Consider the following 8360-nt stretch of genomic DNA (forward strand, 5'->3'; position numbering starts at 1 on the left):
GGAGGGTTAGATACAGACTGGAAAGGAGGGAGAGCAAGAGAGGCTGAGAGAGGGCAGGACAGGATGGAGGGAGGGGGGAGGGGGAGGGTTAGATACAGACTGGAAAGGAGGGAGAGCAAGAGAGGCTGAGAGAGGGCAGGACAGGATGGAGGGTTGGGGGGGAGGGGGAGGGTTAGATACAGACTGGAAAGGAGGGAGAGCAAGAGAGGCTGAGAGAGGGCAGGACAGGATGGAGGGTTGGGGGGGAGGGGGAGGGTTAGATACAGACTGGAAAGGAGGGAGAGCAAGAGAGGCTGAGAGAGGGCAGGACAGGATGGAGGGAGGGGGGAGGGGGAGGGTTAGATACAGACTGGAAAGGAGGGAGAGCAAGAGAGGCTGAGAGAGGGCAGGACAGGATGGAGGGTTGGGGGGGAGGGGGAGGGTTAGATACAGACTGGAAAGGAGGGAGAGCAAGAGAGGCTGAGAGAGGGCAGGACAGGATGGAGGGTTGGGGGGGAGTTGGAGGGTTAGATACAGACTGGAAAGGAGGGAGAGCAAGAGAGGCTGAGAGAGGGCAGGACAGGATGGAGGGTTGAGAAGGGAGGGGGAGGGTTAGATACAGACTGGAAAGGAGGGAGAGCAAGAGAGGCTGAGAGAGGGCAGGACAGGATGGAGGGTTGAGAAGGGAGGGGGAGTGGGTAAAAGTGAGTGGGAAGGAGAGGCATTGAGAGTGTGTCATAGTGGATCTGTTGGGGGATGGGTTTCCTCTATTACAGAATGCTGCAGCAATAAGCACTGAAGCAGAATGACCACAGAGAGACAGAGGAGAGAGACAGAGGAGAGACAGAGGAGAGAGACAGAGGAGAGAGACAGAGGAGAGAGACAGAGGAGAGACAGAGGAGAGAGACAGAGGAGAGACAGAGGAGAGACAGAGGAGAGAGACAGAGGAGAGAGACAGAGGAGAGACAGAGGAGAGAGACAGAGGAGAGAGACAGAGGAGAGACAGAGGAGAGACAGAGGAGAGAGACAGAGGAGAGGCAGAGACAGAGGAGAGACAGAGGAGAGACAGAGGAGAGAGACAGAGGAGAGGCAGAGAGAGAGATAGACAGAGGAGAGAGTCGGAGGAGAGGCAGAGGAGAGGCAGAGAGAGAGATAGACAGAGGAGAGAGACAGAGGAGAGGCAGAGGAGAGGCAGAGAGAGAGATAGACAGAGGAGAGAGACAGAGAGACAGATAGACAGAGGAGAGAGACAGAGGAGAGGCAGAGAGACAGATAGACAGAGGAGAGAGACAGAGGAGAGACAGAGGAGAGAGACAGAGAGACAGAGGAGAGACAGAGGAGAGACAGAGGAGAGACAGAGGAGAGACAGAGGAGAGACAGAGGAGAGGCAGAGAGACAGATAGACAGAGGAGAGAGACAGAGGAGAGAGACAGAGGAGAGAGACAGAGGAGATACAGAGGAGAGAGACAGAGAGACAGAGGAGAGACAGAGGAGAGACAGAGGAGAGACAGAGGAGAGACAGAGGAGAGGCAGAGAGACAGATAGACAGAGGAGAGAGACAGAGGAGAGAGACAGAGGAGATACAGAGGAGAGAGACAGAGGAGAGAGACAGAGGAGAGACAGAGGAGAGAGACAGAGGAGAGACAGAGGAGAGACAGAGGAGAGACAGAGGAGAGACAGAGAGACAGAGGAGAGACAGAGGAGAGACAGAGGAGAGACAGAGGAGAGGCAGAGAGACAGATAGACAGAGGAGAGAGACAGAGGAGATACAGAGGAGAGAGACAGAGGAGAGAGACAGAGGAGAGACAGAGGAGAGAGACAGAGGAGAGACAGAGGGAGCTAGAAGTAGAACATTTTATTTTTTTCTAGAACATTTTATTGGATTTGAAAATAAAGATGAGCGATTTATGTGTGTAAATCACTGTGTTGAGAGGATAAAACACTCCTTAATTTCTTCATTATTCTGTCCATCTTTTGGCTGCAGAGCGAGAGTGGTTAACTGTCCTGTGATGGGATCATCGATCACACATTGTGATGACACACACGCACTGCTGTGACCTCGGATGAGCCGGCCCTGAGGACAGAATTCTGATTAGGATTCAGGTCTGTCCCTGATTACCACACAAGGAGAAGGAGCACAGACTGTGCTGTCTCCTCTTTATCTCGATATATGTTGTCAACCTTGAACCAGCACAGTGAGTGGGGGTATGTGAGACAAGAGGGGGGGGGGGGGGAATGAGAGAGAGGGAGTGTGTGTGTGTGTGACGAGCGATGAGGAGTGTGTGTATGTTAGAGACTTCTACACAACCAGAGCTGGTCTCCAGTAGAACCTCAGTTTTGTTACCTGATGAGATGGAGGAAGGAGAGATGAGATGGAGGGAGGAGGGGAGAGATGAGATGGAGGAAGGAGAGGAGATGGAGGGAGGAGGAAGCAGAGATCAGATGGAGGAAGCAGAGATGAGGTGGAGGAAGGAGGAAGCAGAGATGAGATGGAGGGAGGAGAGATGAGATGGAGGATGGAGGAAGGAGAGATGAGATGGAGGAAGGAGAGATGAGATGGAGGGAGAAGGAAGCAGAGATGAGATGGAGGGAGGAGAGATGAGATGGAGGGAGGAGAGATGAGATGGAGGGAGAAGAGATGAGATGGAGGATGGAGGAAGGAGAGATGAGATGGAGGAAGGAGAGATGAGATGGAGGGAGAAGGAAGCAGAGATGAGATGGAGGGAGGAGAGATGAGATGGAGGGAGGAGAGATGAGATGGAGGGAGAAGGAAGCAGAGATGAGATGGAGGGAGGAGAGATGAGATGGAGGGAGAAGGAAGCAGAGATGAGATGGAGGGAGGAGAGGAGATGGAGGGAGGAGAGAGGAGATGGAGGGAGAAGGAAGCAAAGATGAGATGGAGGGAGGAGAGATGAGATGGAGGGAGGAGGTAGGAGAGATGAGATGGAGGGAGGAGAGATGAGATGGAGGGAGGAGGTAGGAGAGATGAGATGGAGGGAGGAGAGATGAGATGGAGGGAGGAGAGATGAGATGGAGGGAGAAGGAAGCAGAGATGAGATGGAGGGAGGAGGTAGGAGAGATGAGATGGAGGGAGGAGAGATGAGATGGAGGGATGAGAGATGAGATGGAGGGAGGAGGAAGGAGAGATGAGATGGAGGAAGGAGAGATGAGATGGAGGAAGGAGAGATGAGATGGAGGGAAGAGGAAGCAGAGATGAGATGGAGGGAGGAGGAAGCAGAGATCAGATGGAGGGAGGAGAGATGAGATGGAGGAAGGAGGAAGGAGAGATGAGATGGAGGAAGGAGAGATGAGATGGAGGGAGAAGGAAGCAGAGATGAGATGGAGGGAGGAGAGATGAGATGGAGGATGGAGGAAGGAGAGATGAGATGGAGGGAGGAGAGATGAGATGGAGGATGGAGGAAGGAGAGATGAGATGGAGGGAGGAGAGAGGAGATGGAGGGAGGAGGAAGCAGAGATCAGATGGAGGAAGGAGAGATGAGATGGAGGAAGGAGAGATGAGATGGAGGAAGGAGAGATGAGATGGAGGAAGGAGAGATGAGATGGAGGAAGGAGAGATGAGATGGAGGAAGGAGAGATGAGATGAGGAAGGAGAGATGAGATGAAGGGAGGAGAGATGAGATGAGATGGAGGGAGGAGAGATGAGATGGAGGGAGGAGAGATGAGATGGAGGGAGGAGGAAGCAGAGATGAGATGGAGGGAGGAGAGATGAGATGGAGGAAGAGGAAGCAGAGATGAGATGATTGGAGGAGGAAGGAGAGATGAGATGGAGGGAGGAGAGATGAGATGGAGGGAGGAGAGATGAGATGGAGGATGGAGGAAGCAAAGATGAGATGATAGGAGGAGGAAGGAGAGATGAGATGGAGGAAGGAGGAAGGAAAGGGGGATACCTAGTCAGTTGTACAGCTGAATGTATTCAACCAAAATGTGTACTCCACATTTAACCCAACCCTCTGAATCAGAGAGGTGGATGCAGGATTAGCCTGATTGCTGGAGGGCACAGAGTTACATAACCACATTGAGATCTAAGGAGGGAGATGCATCAATGGTCAGTTTGTGTCACGAGGGAGGCGAGTAATTAGAATGTTCCCACCTTTCCTCTAATAATACTCTCCACATCCTCTAATAATACTCTCCTTCTCCTCGAATAATACTCTCCGCCTCCTCTAATACTATCCACCTCCTCTAACAATGCTCTCCTTCTCCTCCAATGATACTCTCCACCTCCTCTAATAATACTCTCCACCTCTAATACTCTACACCTCCTGTAATAATACTCTCCACCTCCTCTAATAATACTCTCCACCTCTAATACTCTACACCTCCTGTAATAATACTCTCCACATCCTCTAATAATGCTCTCCTTCTCCTCCAATAATACTCTCCATCTCCTCTAATACTCCCCACCTCCTCTAATAATACTCCCCACCTCCTCTAATACTCTCCATCTCCTCTAATACTCCCCACCTCCTCTAATACTCTCCATCTCCTCTAATACTCCCCACCTTCACTAATACTCTCCACCTCCTCTAATACTCCCCACCTTCACTAATACTCTCCACCTCCTCTAATACTCCCCACCTTCACTAATACTCTCCACCTCCTCTAATACTCTCCACCTTCACTAATACGCTCCACCTCCTCTAATACTCTCCACCTTCACTAATACTCTCCACCTCCTCTAATACTCCCCACCTTCACTAATCCTCTCAGCCTCCCCTAATACTCTCCACCTCCACTAATACTCTCCACCTCCACTATTAATACTCTCCATCTCCTCTAACAAAACTCTCCATCTCCTTTAAAGAAGCAATACAACTGTCTTTCTTTAGACTAGTTGAGTATCTGGAGTATCAGCATTTGTGGGTTCAATTACAGGCTCAAAATGGCCAGAAACAAAGAACTTTCTTCTGAAACTCGTCAGTCTATTCTTGTTCTGAGAAATGAAGGCTATTCCATGCGAGAAATTGCCAAGAAACTGAAGATCTCGTACAACGCTGTGCACTAATCCCTTCACAGAACAGCGCAAACTGGCTCTAACCAGAATAGAAAGAGGCCAAGTACCTTAAAGTGTCTAGTTTGAGAAACAGATGCCTCACAAGTCCTCAACTGTCAGCATCCCGGAGTCGCCTCTTCGCTGTTGATGTTGAGACTGGTGTTTTGTGGGTACTATTTAATGAAGCTGACAGTTGAGGACTTGTGAGGCATCTGTTTCTCAAACTATACACTCTAATGTACTTGTCCTCTTGCTCAGTAGTGCACCAGGGGCCTCCCACTCCTCTTAATTCTGGTTAGGGCCAGTTTGCGCTGTTCTGTGAATCCGGCCGGCCAAACCCTCCCCTAACCCGGACTACGCTGGAACATTTGTGCACCGCCTCATGGGTCTTCTGGTCACGGCCGGCTGTGACATAGCCTTGGATTGAACCCGAGTCTGTAGTGACACCTCAAGCACTGCGATGCAGTGTCTTCGACCGCTGCCCCACTCGGGAGGCCCCCACCATGTTTCACTTTAATATCCGTTGTTGTAAATTGGAGATGTAATCAATTATATACTTCTGTGTTGCACGCCCACCATAAAAATATGAAATAGAACATTGTTCAGGCTTGACTTAGATTCAGGTGAATACTTTCGGAAAGCTGAGCCATTGGACTGCCTGGCTGAACCAGATGGGTTTCTTTTGACGATGAAGCAGCGGACTACAGCCACGTCGTCCCAGATTGTCGTTGATATCGTTTTGAACCTAGAAGAAGACCCTATAGACGGGAATAGGCAAGAAGGAGTCGTCCGAGATTGGCTAAAGTAATGTCTAGTTGGTCAGAAAAGTATGGCAAGTTACCGAGGGAGTGTCTTTTCAAAACTGCCTAGTTGGTTAGCTAGCAGCGTTTTACACAGCCGCTAAACTGCAATTATCATAAACCATCATTATCTAGCTAGCTAATGGCATTTAAAAAAAATCTACTTTATCGATCAGATGGATAGTTTACCAAATATAGCCTACTTTATTCATGTTCAACTTTCATCTAAAACAGCCAGTTGCTAGTAAAGTAAGATGAATAAGTCAGAAGTAAATCTGTCACATAATACTGACCTGCTATGGCAGTAAATCTGTCACATAATACTGACCTGCTATGACAGTAAATCTGTCACATAATACTGACCTGCTATGACAGTAAATCTGTCACATAATACTGACCTGCTATGACAGTAAATCTGTCACATAATACTGACCTGCTATGACAGTAAATCTGTCACATAATACTGACCTGCTATGACAGTAAATCTGTCACATAATACTGACCTGCTATGACAGTAAATCTGTCACATAATACTGACCTGCTATGACAGTAAATCTGTCACATAATACTGACCTGCTATGACAGTAAATCTGTCACATAATACTGGGGGGGGGGGGGGGGGTCACGTTAAGCCACGCCTCACCGTTAAGCCACGCCTCACCGTTAAGCCACGCCTCACCGTTAAGCCACGCCTCACCGTTAAGCCACGCCTCACCGTTAAGCCACGCCTCACCGTGTGTATCTATGGTGAGCAGGAGAGCAACGTTCATCTGGCTCCTTTTTGTGACTCCAATGGCGGACATGTACAGCAACACTATTTTTTTTTAAACGCTGCTGAATTGTTTTCCAATTTGCGTCCAAACTCAAAGTCTATGGTGGCTTGATAACATCCATTGCACTTCCACTTCCTGGTACCATGCTTTACTTTGTTGGTTACAGCGAACCGAGACGAACATGATCACGAATCATACGTTTTAAATGTTGTTCCATCATTGCCCGCACATACAATCGTGGCCAAAAGTTTTGAGAATGACACAAATATTAATTCATTTTCACAAAGTCTGCTGCTTCAGTGTCTTTAGATATTTTTGTCTAATGTTACTATGGAATACTGAAGTATAATTACAAGCATTTCATTCGTGTCGAAGGCTTTTATTGACAATTACATGAAGTTGATGCAAGAGAGTCAATATTTGCAGTGTTGACCCTTCTTTTTCAAGACCTCTGCAATCCGCCCTGGCATGCTGTCAATTAACTTCTGGGCCACATCCTGACTGATGGCAGCCCATTCTTGCATAATCAATGCTTGGAGTTTGTCAGAATTTGTGAGTTTTTGTTTGTCCACCCGACTCTTGAGGATTGACCACAAGTTCTCAATGGGATAAAGGTCTGGGGAGTTTCCTGGCCATGGACCAAAAATATCGATGTTTTGTTCCCCGAACCACTTAGTTATCACTTTTGCCTTATGGCAAGGTGCTCCATCATACTGGAAAAGGCATTGTTCGTCGCCAAACTGTTCCTGGATGGTTGGGAGAAGTTGCTCTCGGAGGATGTGTTGGTACCATTCTTTATTCATGGCTGTGTTCTTAGGCAAAATTGTGAGTGAACCCACTCCCTTGGCTGAGAAGCAACCCCACACATGAATGGTCTCAGGATGCTGTCACAATCGTCACAGGGAGAGAGAGGACCAAGGCGCAGCGTGTGCAAAGTACATCTTCTTTTATTCAGAAGAGGGAAAAAACACGAAACGAACACTATACAACTAAACAAACAAAATAACAAACAGACGACCGTGAAGCTATAAATACAAAATGGTGCTGACACTGACCATTACACACTGACATAGACAATTACCCACAAACAGCTAAAGCCTATGGCTGCCTTAAATATGGCTCCCAATCAGAGACAACAATAACCAGCTGTCTCTAATTGAGACCCAATTCAGGCAACCATAGACTTTCCTAGACACCTACACTGAACACTAAACCATCTCCTCTACTAAACTCCCTAAAACATACAACACCCTAGACAATACAAAAAACACACAAACTTCCCCATGTCACACCCTGACCTAACTAAAATAATAAAGAAAACAAAGAATACTAAGGCCAGGGTGTGACAGATGCTTTACTGTTGGCATGACACAGGACTGATGGTAGCACTCACCTTGTCTTCTCCGGACAAGCTTTTTTCCGGATGCCCCCAAAGAATCGGAAAGGGGATTCATCAGAGAAAATGACTTTACCCCAGTCCTCAGCAGTCCAATCCCTGTACCTTTTGCAGAATATCAGTCTGTCCCTGCTGTTTTTCCCGGAGAGAAGTGGCTTCTTTGCTGCCCTTCATGACACCAGGCCATCCTCCAAAAATCTTTGCCTCACTGTGCGTGCAGATGCACTCACACCTGCCTGCTGCCAGTCCTGAGCAAGCTCTGTACTGGTGGTGCCCCGATCCCGCAGCTGAATAAACTTCATGAGACGGTTCTGGCGCTTGCTGGACTTTCTTGGGCGCCCTGAAGCCTTCTTCACAACAATTGAACCGCTCTCCTTGAAGTTCTTGATGATCCGATA

The sequence above is a fragment of the Salvelinus fontinalis genome, chromosome 31 (genome assembly GCF_029448725.1).
Source record: "Salvelinus fontinalis isolate EN_2023a chromosome 31, ASM2944872v1, whole genome shotgun sequence".
Classification (NCBI taxonomy): Eukaryota; Metazoa; Chordata; class Actinopteri; order Salmoniformes; family Salmonidae; genus Salvelinus; species Salvelinus fontinalis.